This window comes from Cryptomeria japonica, unplaced genomic scaffold (genome assembly GCF_030272615.1).
Source record: "Cryptomeria japonica unplaced genomic scaffold, Sugi_1.0 HiC_scaffold_338, whole genome shotgun sequence".
Classification (NCBI taxonomy): Eukaryota; Viridiplantae; Streptophyta; class Pinopsida; order Cupressales; family Cupressaceae; genus Cryptomeria; species Cryptomeria japonica.
In genome coordinates this window covers 102,859-112,360 of record NW_026729160.1, presented here as the reverse complement: position 1 = coordinate 112,360, position 9,502 = coordinate 102,859, and the positions used below count along the sequence as shown (strand labels likewise).

At 64.4% G+C, this 9,502-nt stretch overlaps 2 non-coding genes across 2 annotated transcripts; both read left to right on the top strand.

Moving 5' to 3' along the window:
* Positions 1 to 667: 667 nt before the first annotated feature.
* On the top strand, positions 668 to 786 carry LOC131870608 (5S ribosomal RNA). Its single transcript, XR_009368913.1, has one exon. It is a non-coding gene; the product is annotated as a 5S ribosomal RNA (ribosomal RNA).
* Positions 787 to 6,702: 5,916 nt separating this feature from the next.
* On the top strand, positions 6,703 to 6,821 carry LOC131870607 (5S ribosomal RNA). The gene has a single exon (XR_009368912.1). It is a non-coding gene; the product is annotated as a 5S ribosomal RNA (ribosomal RNA).
* Positions 6,822 to 9,502: the final 2,681 nt, after the last annotated feature.

The window sequence follows — 9,502 nt, the reverse complement described above, 5'->3', positions numbered from 1 at the left end:
CCTGTCTTCGACCTGGGAACCCAATTTTGGTCCTCGGGTCCCATTTTTTTTTGTCTCGCATCCCACTTTTGGCCTGTGGCCTTTTCGGGGTCGATTCTCGTTTTGGGCATCAGAGCATGTTTCTTCTCCTAAAACCCAATATTTGTTTATTAAGTCTCGGAACACATTTTTGTTCTCGTGGACCCATCATGGGTCTTGGAACGCATTTGTGGTCCTTGGGTCCCATTTTGCATCCCGAAACTTGTGTTTTGGTGCTTGATCCCTATTTTGGGTGCCCACCTTGCACCAAGTGCGCACCCGGGGCAAACCGAGCGCCTTGGTGCACCGGGGCAAGATCGAGCGTGCACCCGAGGCGCCCCGAACATGCACCAAGGTGCACTCGGCCCACATGTGAGCGCAGGTCGTTGCGCCCGAGGTGGTGTGTGGGCACCGCGTTGCAGACGGGACACTGCACGCACACGACGCCCCGTCCAGGTGCACGCACGTAGGCCGGGCCGGGTGCACACCCGACGCCCTAGCAAGGTGCGCGCACCCGGGCAGGGCTCACACTTGGCGAACGGGGCGCACTTCGCGAGGGAGGGTGTGCACCTCGACGGGGGTGGGTGGCCGGGGTGGATTCGCACGTGGGTCGCGGTTTGCTAAGTACACACTGCGACAAGCTCATAACGGGTGCGATCATACCAGCGTTAGTGCACCGGATCCCATCAGAACTCCGCAGTTAAGCGCGCTTGGGCCGGAGTAGTACTGGGATGGGTGACCTCCCGGGAAGTCCCGGTGTTGCACCCTTTTTTAGTTTTTCGCCGGGCGTCGCAATGCTATTTGAATAAACCTTTTGCCCGTTTGCGTTCTCGTCGGGGCCGGGCCGGGCCGGGGTGCGCTGCCCGCACTACCGCGCGCGCGGGGGGCGACACCGAGCGCGCACCCGAGGCGCCCCGAGCACACAGGCCACGGTGCAACCCGGGCGTTGTGCGCGCACCCCGGTGCGCCCGAGGTGCTGCGCGCGCACCCAGGTGAAATCGGTGTGCACCTCGGCCAGTGCGCGCTCGGTCGAGTCGCGCACGTTGGCCAAGGTGCACGGTGATGTTTCTTACTCTAAGGTTCCGCACCAGACGCCCGGGACAGGTGAGCGAAGCTGGGCGGGGCCGGGTGCGCGGCCGGGGCAGGTGCACGCAGCTGGAGAGAGCTTTGGAGCACACCAGAGGTGCGCACCTTGGAGCACACTTCGGAGCGCACCAATGATGCGCTCCATTCAAAAGTTTCCTGAAAAGGCAAAAAAAGTTGAGATTATAGAATTTCCCACTTGAGAGATTGTAAAAAAAAAAAATTTAAAATGAAGGAAACGCGGGTGCCAAGGTGTGCGCGCCCGGGTGCGCAGCCCAGCCAAGGTGTGCGCACCAAGGCGCCCACCCTGGCGAAGGTGCACGCAAGGTGCGCACCCGAGGCAAACCGGACAATTAACCCAACTTTCGACTTCGCGCGCACCTGCGCACCTTGGAGCGCACTTCGGAGCGCTCCTTGGTGCGCACCAATCTTGGGCACCTCGGAGTGCACCATGGCGCCCACCAAGGTGCGCACCCGGGGCAAACCGAGCTCCGACTTCGTGCGCACCTTGGAGCGCACGAAAGGTGCGCACCATGGCGCCCACCAAGGTGCGCAGCCCAGCCAAGGCGTGCGCATCAAGGTGCGCACCCTGGCGAAGGTGCGCACCCGGGGCAAACCGAGCTCCGACTTCGTGCGCACCTTGGAGCGCACAAAGGGTGCGCAACCCAGCCAAGGTGTGCGCACCCCGGGCAAACCGAGCTCCGAATCGTGCGCACCTTGGAGCACACTTCGGAGCCCTCCTTGGTGCGCACCGATGTTGCGCACCTCGGAGCGCACCCGGGGAAAACAATGCAATTAACCCGACTTTCGACTTCGTGGGCACCTCGGAGCGCTCTCGGGTTCGCACCTCGGAGCACACCGAGGTGCGCACCTTTGATGCGCTGCCTTCACCAATTTCCAGAAAAGGCAAGAAAACATTGAGAAGGTGTGCGCACCGAGGTGCCCACCCTGGCGAAGGTGCACGCGAGGTGCGCACCCGGGGCAAACCGGGCTCCGACTTCGTGCACGCCATGCTGCGCACCTTGGAGGGCCATGGTGCGCACCTTGGAGCACACTTCGGAGCGCTCAATGGTGCCCAACCCAGCCAAGGTGCCCACCGCGGCGAAGGTGCACGCGAGGTGCGCACCCGGGGCAAACCGGGCTCCGACTTCGTGCACGCCGCACCTTGGAGCACACTTCGGAGCGCTCCTTGGTGCGCACCAGGGCGCGCAACCCAGCCGAGGTGCCCACCCCGGCGAAGGTGCACGCGGGGTGCGCACCCGGGGCAAACCGGGCTCCGACTTCGTGCACGCCATGGTGCCCACCGCGGCGAAGGTGCACGCGAGGTGCGCACCCGGGGCAAACCGGGCTCCGACTTCGTGCACGCCGCACCTTGGAGCACACTTCGGAGCGCTCCTTGGTGCGCACCAGGGCGCGCAACCCAGCCGAGGTGCCCACCCCGGCGAAGGTGCACGCGAGGTGCGCACCCGGGGCAAACCGGGCTCCGACTTCGTGCACGCCATGGTGCCCACCGCGGCGAAGGTGCACGCGAGGTGCGCACCCGGGGCAAACCGGGCTCCGACTTCGTGCACGCCGCACCTTGGAGCACACTTCGGAGCGCTCCTTGGTGCGCACCATGGTGCCCACCAGGGCGCGCAACCCCGCCGAAGGTGCACGCGAGGTGCGCACCCGGGGCAAACCGGGCTCCGACTTCGTGCACGCCGCACCTTGGAGCACACTTCGGAGCGCTCCTTGGTGCGCACCAGGGCGCGCAACCCCGCCGAAGGTGCACGCGAGGTGCGCACCCGGGGCAAACCGGGCTCCGACTTCGTGCACGCCATGGTGCGCACCAGGGTGCCCACCGCGGCGAAGGTGCGCACCCGGGGCAAACCGGGCTCCGACTTCGTGCACGCCGCACCTTGGAGCACACTTCGGAGCGCTCCTTGGTGCGCACCAGGGCGCACAACCCAGCCGAGGTGCCCACCCCGGCGAAGGTGCACGCGAGGTGCGCACCCGGGGCAAACCGGGCTCCGACTTCGTGCACGCCATGGTGCCCACCGCGGCGAAGGTGCGCACCCGGGGCAAACCGGGCTAGGACTTCGTGCACGCCGCACCTTGGAGCACACTTCGGAGCGCTCCTTGGTGCGCACCATGGTGCCCACCAGGCCGCGCAACCCAGCCAAGGTGTGCGCACCAAGGTGCACGCGAGGTGCGCACCCGGGGCAAACCGGGGTCCGGCTTCGTGCACGCCGCACCTTGGAGCACACATCGGGGCGCTCCCGGGTTCGCACCGGCGTTGCGCACCGTGGTGGGCACCTCGGAGCGCACCGTGGTGGGCACCTCGGAGCACACCAAGGTGGGCAGCGAGGTGCGCACCTTTGATGCGATGCCTTCACTAATTTCCATAAAAGGCAAAAAAAAACGAGATTTTAAAATTTCCGTTTTGAAAGATAGTGAGAAAAAGGGAATGCTGGTGCCATCTTGAGCCCGCCCTGGTGCGCAGCCCAGCCAAGGTGTGCGCACCAAGGTGCCCACCCTGGCGAAGGTGCGCGCCCGGGCAATTAACCCAACTTCCAACTTCGCGCGCGCCAGGGTGGGAGCGCACCCAACAACCGGGCCTGGGAAGAGCCAATGCGAGAAACCCCACCAAACGCTCTGACAAAAAAAGAGGGGGCGCTCCAGTAACCCCGCTTCGGAGCGCACCCTGGGCAAACCCAGCCAGGGTGCCCACCCCGGCCAAGGTGCAGGCGAGGTGCGCACCCGGGGCAAACCGGGCTCCGACAACGTGCACGCCGCACCTTGGAGCACACTTCGTAGCGCTCCCGGGTGCGCACCTCAGAGCACACCAAGGTGGGCAGCGAGGTGCGCACCTTTGATGCGCTGCCTTCACTAATTTCCAGAAAAGGCAAAAAAAAGAGGAGATTTTAAAATTTCCGTTTTGAAAGATAGTGAAAAAAACGGAACGCGGGTGCCATCTTGAGCCCGCCCTGGTGCACAGCCCAGGTAAGGTGCCCACCCTGGCAAAGGTGCGCACCCGGGCAATTAACCCTACTTCCGACTTCGTGCGCGCCAGGGTGGCAACCGGGCCTGGGAAGAGCCAATGCGAGAAACCCCACCAAACGCTCCGACAAAAAAAGAGGCGGCGCTCCAATAACCCCGCTTCGGAGCGCAGCCGGGGCAAACCCAGCCAAGGTGCCCACCCCGACGAAGGTGCACGCGAGGTGCGCACCCGGGGCAAACCGGGCTCCGACAACGTGCACGCAGCACCTTGGAGCACACTTCGAAGCACTCCCGGGTGCCCACCGGCGTTGCGCACCGTGGTGGGCAGCGAGGTGCGCACCTTTGATGCGCTGCCTTCACTAATTTCCAGAAAAGGCAAAAAAAAATGAGATTTTAAAATTTCCGTTTTGAAAGATAGTGAAAAAAACGGAACGCGGGTGCCATCTTGAGCCCGCCCTGGTGCGCAGCCCAGGCAAGGCATGCGCACCAAGGTGCCCACCCGCGGTGCACGCCCGGGGCAAACCGGGCTCCGACTTCGTGCAGGCCGCACCTTGGAGCACACTTCGGAGCGCTCCTTGGTGCGCACCATGGTGCCCACCAGGGCGCACCCGGGGCAAACCGGGCTCCGACTTCGTGCACGCCGCACCTTGGAGCACACATCGGAGCGCTCCCAGGTTCGCACCAGCGTTGCGCACCTTTGATGCGCTGCCTTCACTAATTTCCAGAAAAGGCAAAAAAAAACGATATTTTAAAATTTCCGTTCTGAAAGATAGTGAAAAAAACGGAACGCGGGTGCCATCTTGAGCCCTTCCTGGTGCGCAGCCCAGGCAAGTTGTGCGCACCAAGGTGCCCACCCTGGCGGAGGTGCGCGCCCGGGGCAAACCGGGCTCCGACTTCGTGCACTGCATGGTGCCCACCAAGGCGCGCAACCCAGCCAAGGTGCCCACCGCAGCGAAGGTGCACGCGAGGTGCGCACCCGAGGTGCACACCCGGGGCAAACCGAGCTCCGACTTCGTGCACGCCGCACCTTGGAGCACACTTCAGAGCGCTCCTTGGTGCGCACCAGGGCGCGCAACCCAGCCAAGGTGCTCACCCCGGCGAAGGTGCACGCGAGGTGCGCACCCGGGGCAAGCCGGGCTCGGACTTCGTGCACGCCGCACCTTGGAGCACACATCGGAGCGCTCCCGGGTTCGCACCAGCATTGCGCACCTTTGATGCGCTGCCTTCACTAATTTCCAGAAAAGGCAAAAAAAAAAAAAAAACGAGATTTTAAAATTTCCGTTTTGAAAGATAGTGAAAAAAACGGAACGCGGGTGCCATCTTGAGCCCGCCCTGGTGTGCAGCCCAGGCAAGTTGTGCGCACCAAGGCACCCACCCTGGCCAAGGTGGGTCACGGGGTGGGTCCTAGGGTGGGTAACGGGGTGGGTACTAAGGTGCGTGCCAAGGTGGGTCATGGGGTGGGTGCCAAGGTGGGCACCAGGGTGGGTGTGCACCAACCCTAGCCAGGGTAGGTCACGGGGTGGTTGTCGGGGTGGGCGTCAAGGAGCCAAGGTGGGTGGCAAGTAGCCAAGTTGCGTGCCAAGGTGGGTGTCGGGGTGGGTGCCAAGGATCCAAGGTGGGTGCCAAGGAACCAAGGTGGGTGTCTGGGTGGGTGCCGAGGTGGGAGCCAGGGTGGGTCCCAAGGTGAGTGCAAAGGTGGGTGCCAGGGTCAAGGTGAGTGCCAATGTGGGTTCCAAGGTGCCAGGGTCAGGGTGAGTGCCAATGTGGGTTCAAAGGTGCTAAGTTGGGTGCGAGGTTGGGTGCGAGGGTGGGTGGGTGCCAAGGTGTGCTAGGTGGAAGCCCGGGTGGGTCGGCATCCCATGGGTGTCGAGTTGGGTGCCTGATGGGTGCTTCTTGTCAAGTTTTAGTCGTCGGGACTCATTTCGAGCCTTAGAGGTCGTTTCTTGTCCGGTTGCCCTGTCTTCGACCTGGGAACCCAATTTTGGTCCTCGGGTCCCATTTTTTTTTGTCTCGCATCCCACTTTTGGCCTGTGGCCTTTTCGGGGTCGATTCTCGTTTTGGGCATCAGAGCATGTTTCTTCTCCTAAAACCCAATATTTGTTTATTAAGTCTCGGAACACATTTTTGTTCTCGTGGACCCATCATGGGTCTTGGAACGCATTTGTGGTCCTTGGGTCCCATTTTGCATCCCGAAACTTGTGTTTTGGTGCTTGATCCCTATTTTGGGTGCCCACCTTGCACCAAGTGCGCACCCGGGGCAAACCGAGCGCCTTGGTGCACCGGGGCAAGATCGAGCGTGCACCCGAGGCGCCCCGAACATGCACCAAGGTGCACTCGGCCCACATGTGAGCGCAGGTCGTTGCGCCCGAGGTGGTGTGTGGGCACCGCGTTGCAGACGGGACACTGCACGCACACGACGCCCCGTCCAGGTGCACGCACGTAGGCCGGGCCGGGTGCACACCCGACGCCCTAGCAAGGTGCGCGCACCCGGGCAGGGCTCACACTTGGCGAACGGGGCGCACTTCGCGAGGGAGGGTGTGCACCTCGACGGGGGTGGGTGGCCGGGGTGGATTCGCACGTGGGTCGCGGTTTGCTAAGTACACACTGCGACAAGCTCATAACGGGTGCGATCATACCAGCGTTAGTGCACCGGATCCCATCAGAACTCCGCAGTTAAGCGCGCTTGGGCCGGAGTAGTACTGGGATGGGTGACCTCCCGGGAAGTCCCGGTGTTGCACCCTTTTTTAGTTTTTCGCCGGGCGTCGCAATGCTATTTGAATAAACCTTTTGCCCGTTTGCGTTCTCGTCGGGGCCGGGCCGGGCCGGGGTGCGCTGCCCGCACTACCGCGCGCGCGGGGGGCGACACCGAGCGCGCACCCGAGGCGCCCCGAGCACACAGGCCACGGTGCAACCCGGGCGTTGTGCGCGCACCCCGGTGCGCCCGAGGTGCTGCGCGCGCACCCAGGTGAAATCGGTGTGCACCTCGGCCAGTGCGCGCTCGGTCGAGTCGCGCACGTTGGCCAAGGTGCACGGTGATGTTTCTTACTCTAAGGTTCCGCACCAGACGCCCGGGACAGGTGAGCGAAGCTGGGCGGGGCCGGGTGCGCGGCCGGGGCAGGTGCACGCAGCTGGAGAGAGCTTTGGAGCACACCAGAGGTGCGCACCTTGGAGCACACTTCGGAGCGCACCAATGATGCGCTCCATTCAAAAGTTTCCTGAAAAGGCAAAAAAAGTTGAGATTATAGAATTTCCCACTTGAGAGATTGTAAAAAAAAAAAATTTAAAATGAAGGAAACGCGGGTGCCAAGGTGTGCGCGCCCGGGTGCGCAGCCCAGCCAAGGTGTGCGCACCAAGGCGCCCACCCTGGCGAAGGTGCACGCAAGGTGCGCACCCGAGGCAAACCGGACAATTAACCCAACTTTCGACTTCGCGCGCACCTGCGCACCTTGGAGCGCACTTCGGAGCGCTCCTTGGTGCGCACCAATCTTGGGCACCTCGGAGTGCACCATGGCGCCCACCAAGGTGCGCACCCGGGGCAAACCGAGCTCCGACTTCGTGCGCACCTTGGAGCGCATGAAAGGTGCGCACCATGGCGCCCACCAAGGTGCGCAGCCCAGCCAAGGCGTGCGCATCAAGGTGCGCACCCTGGCGAAGGTGCGCACCCGGGGCAAACCGAGCTCCGACTTCGTGCGCACCTTGGAGCGCACAAAGGGTGCGCAACCCAGCCAAGGTGTGCGCACCCCGGGCAAACCGAGCTCCGAATCGTGCGCACCTTGGAGCACACTTCGGAGCCCTCCTTGGTGCGCACCGATGTTGCGCACCTCGGAGCGCACCCGGGGAAAACAATGCAATTAACCCGACTTTCGACTTCGTGGGCACCTCGGAGCGCTCTCGGGTTCGCACCTCGGAGCACACCGAGGTGCGCACCTTTGATGCGCTGCCTTCACCAATTTCCAGAAAAGGCAAGAAAACATTGAGAAGGTGTGCGCACCGAGGTGCCCACCCTGGCGAAGGTGCACGCGAGGTGCGCACCCGGGGCAAACCGGGCTCCGACTTCGTGCACGCCATGCTGCGCACCTTGGAGGGCCATGGTGCGCACCTTGGAGCACACTTCGGAGCGCTCAATGGTGCCCAACCCAGCCAAGGTGCCCACCGCGGCGAAGGTGCACGCGAGGTGCGCACCCGGGGCAAACCGGGCTCCGACTTCGTGCACGCCGCACCTTGGAGCACACTTCGGAGCGCTCCTTGGTGCGCACCAGGGCGCGCAACCCAGCCGAGGTGCCCACCCCGGCGAAGGTGCACGCGGGGTGCGCACCCGGGGCAAACCGGGCTCCGACTTCGTGCACGCCATGGTGCCCACCGCGGCGAAGGTGCACGCGAGGTGCGCACCCGGGGCAAACCGGGCTCCGACTTCGTGCACGCCGCACCTTGGAGCACACTTCGGAGCGCTCCTTGGTGCGCACCAGGGCGCGCAACCCAGCCGAGGTGCCCACCCCGGCGAAGGTGCACGCGAGGTGCGCACCCGGGGCAAACCGGGCTCCGACTTCGTGCACGCCATGGTGCCCACCGCGGCGAAGGTGCACGCGAGGTGCGCACCCGGGGCAAACCGGGCTCCGACTTCGTGCACGCCGCACCTTGGAGCACACTTCGGAGCGCTCCTTGGTGCGCACCATGGTGCCCACCAGGGCGCGCAACCCCGCCGAAGGTGCACGCGAGGTGCGCACCCGGGGCAAACCGGGCTCCGACTTCGTGCACGCCGCACCTTGGAGCACACTTCGGAGCGCTCCTTGGTGCGCACCAGGGCGCGCAACCCCGCCGAAGGTGCACGCGAGGTGCGCACCCGGGGCAAACCGGGCTCCGACTTCGTGCACGCCATGGTGCGCACCAGGGTGCCCACCGCGGCGAAGGTGCGCACCCGGGGCAAACCGGGCTCCGACTTCGTGCACGCCGCACCTTGGAGCACACTTCGGAGCGCTCCTTGGTGCGCACCAGGGCGCGCAACCCAGCCGAGGTGCCCACCCCGGCGAAGGTGCACGCGAGGTGCGCACCCGGGGCAAACCGGGCTCCGACTTCGTGCACGCCATGGTGCCCACCGCGGCGAAGGTGCGCACCCGGGGCAAACCGGGCTAGGACTTCGTGCACGCCGCACCTTGGAGCACACTTTGGAGCGCTCCTTGGTGCGCACCATGGTGCCCACCAGGCCGCGCAACCCAGCCAAGGTGTGCGCACCAAGGTGCACGCGAGGTGCGCACCCGGGGCAAACCGGGGTCCGGCTTCGTGCACGCCGCACCTTGGAGCACACATCGGGGCGCTCCCGGGTTCGCACCGGCGTTGCGCACCGTGGTGGGCACCTCAGAGCGCACCGTGGTGGGCACCTCGGAGCACACCAAGGTGGGCAGCGAGGTGCGCACCTTTGATGCGA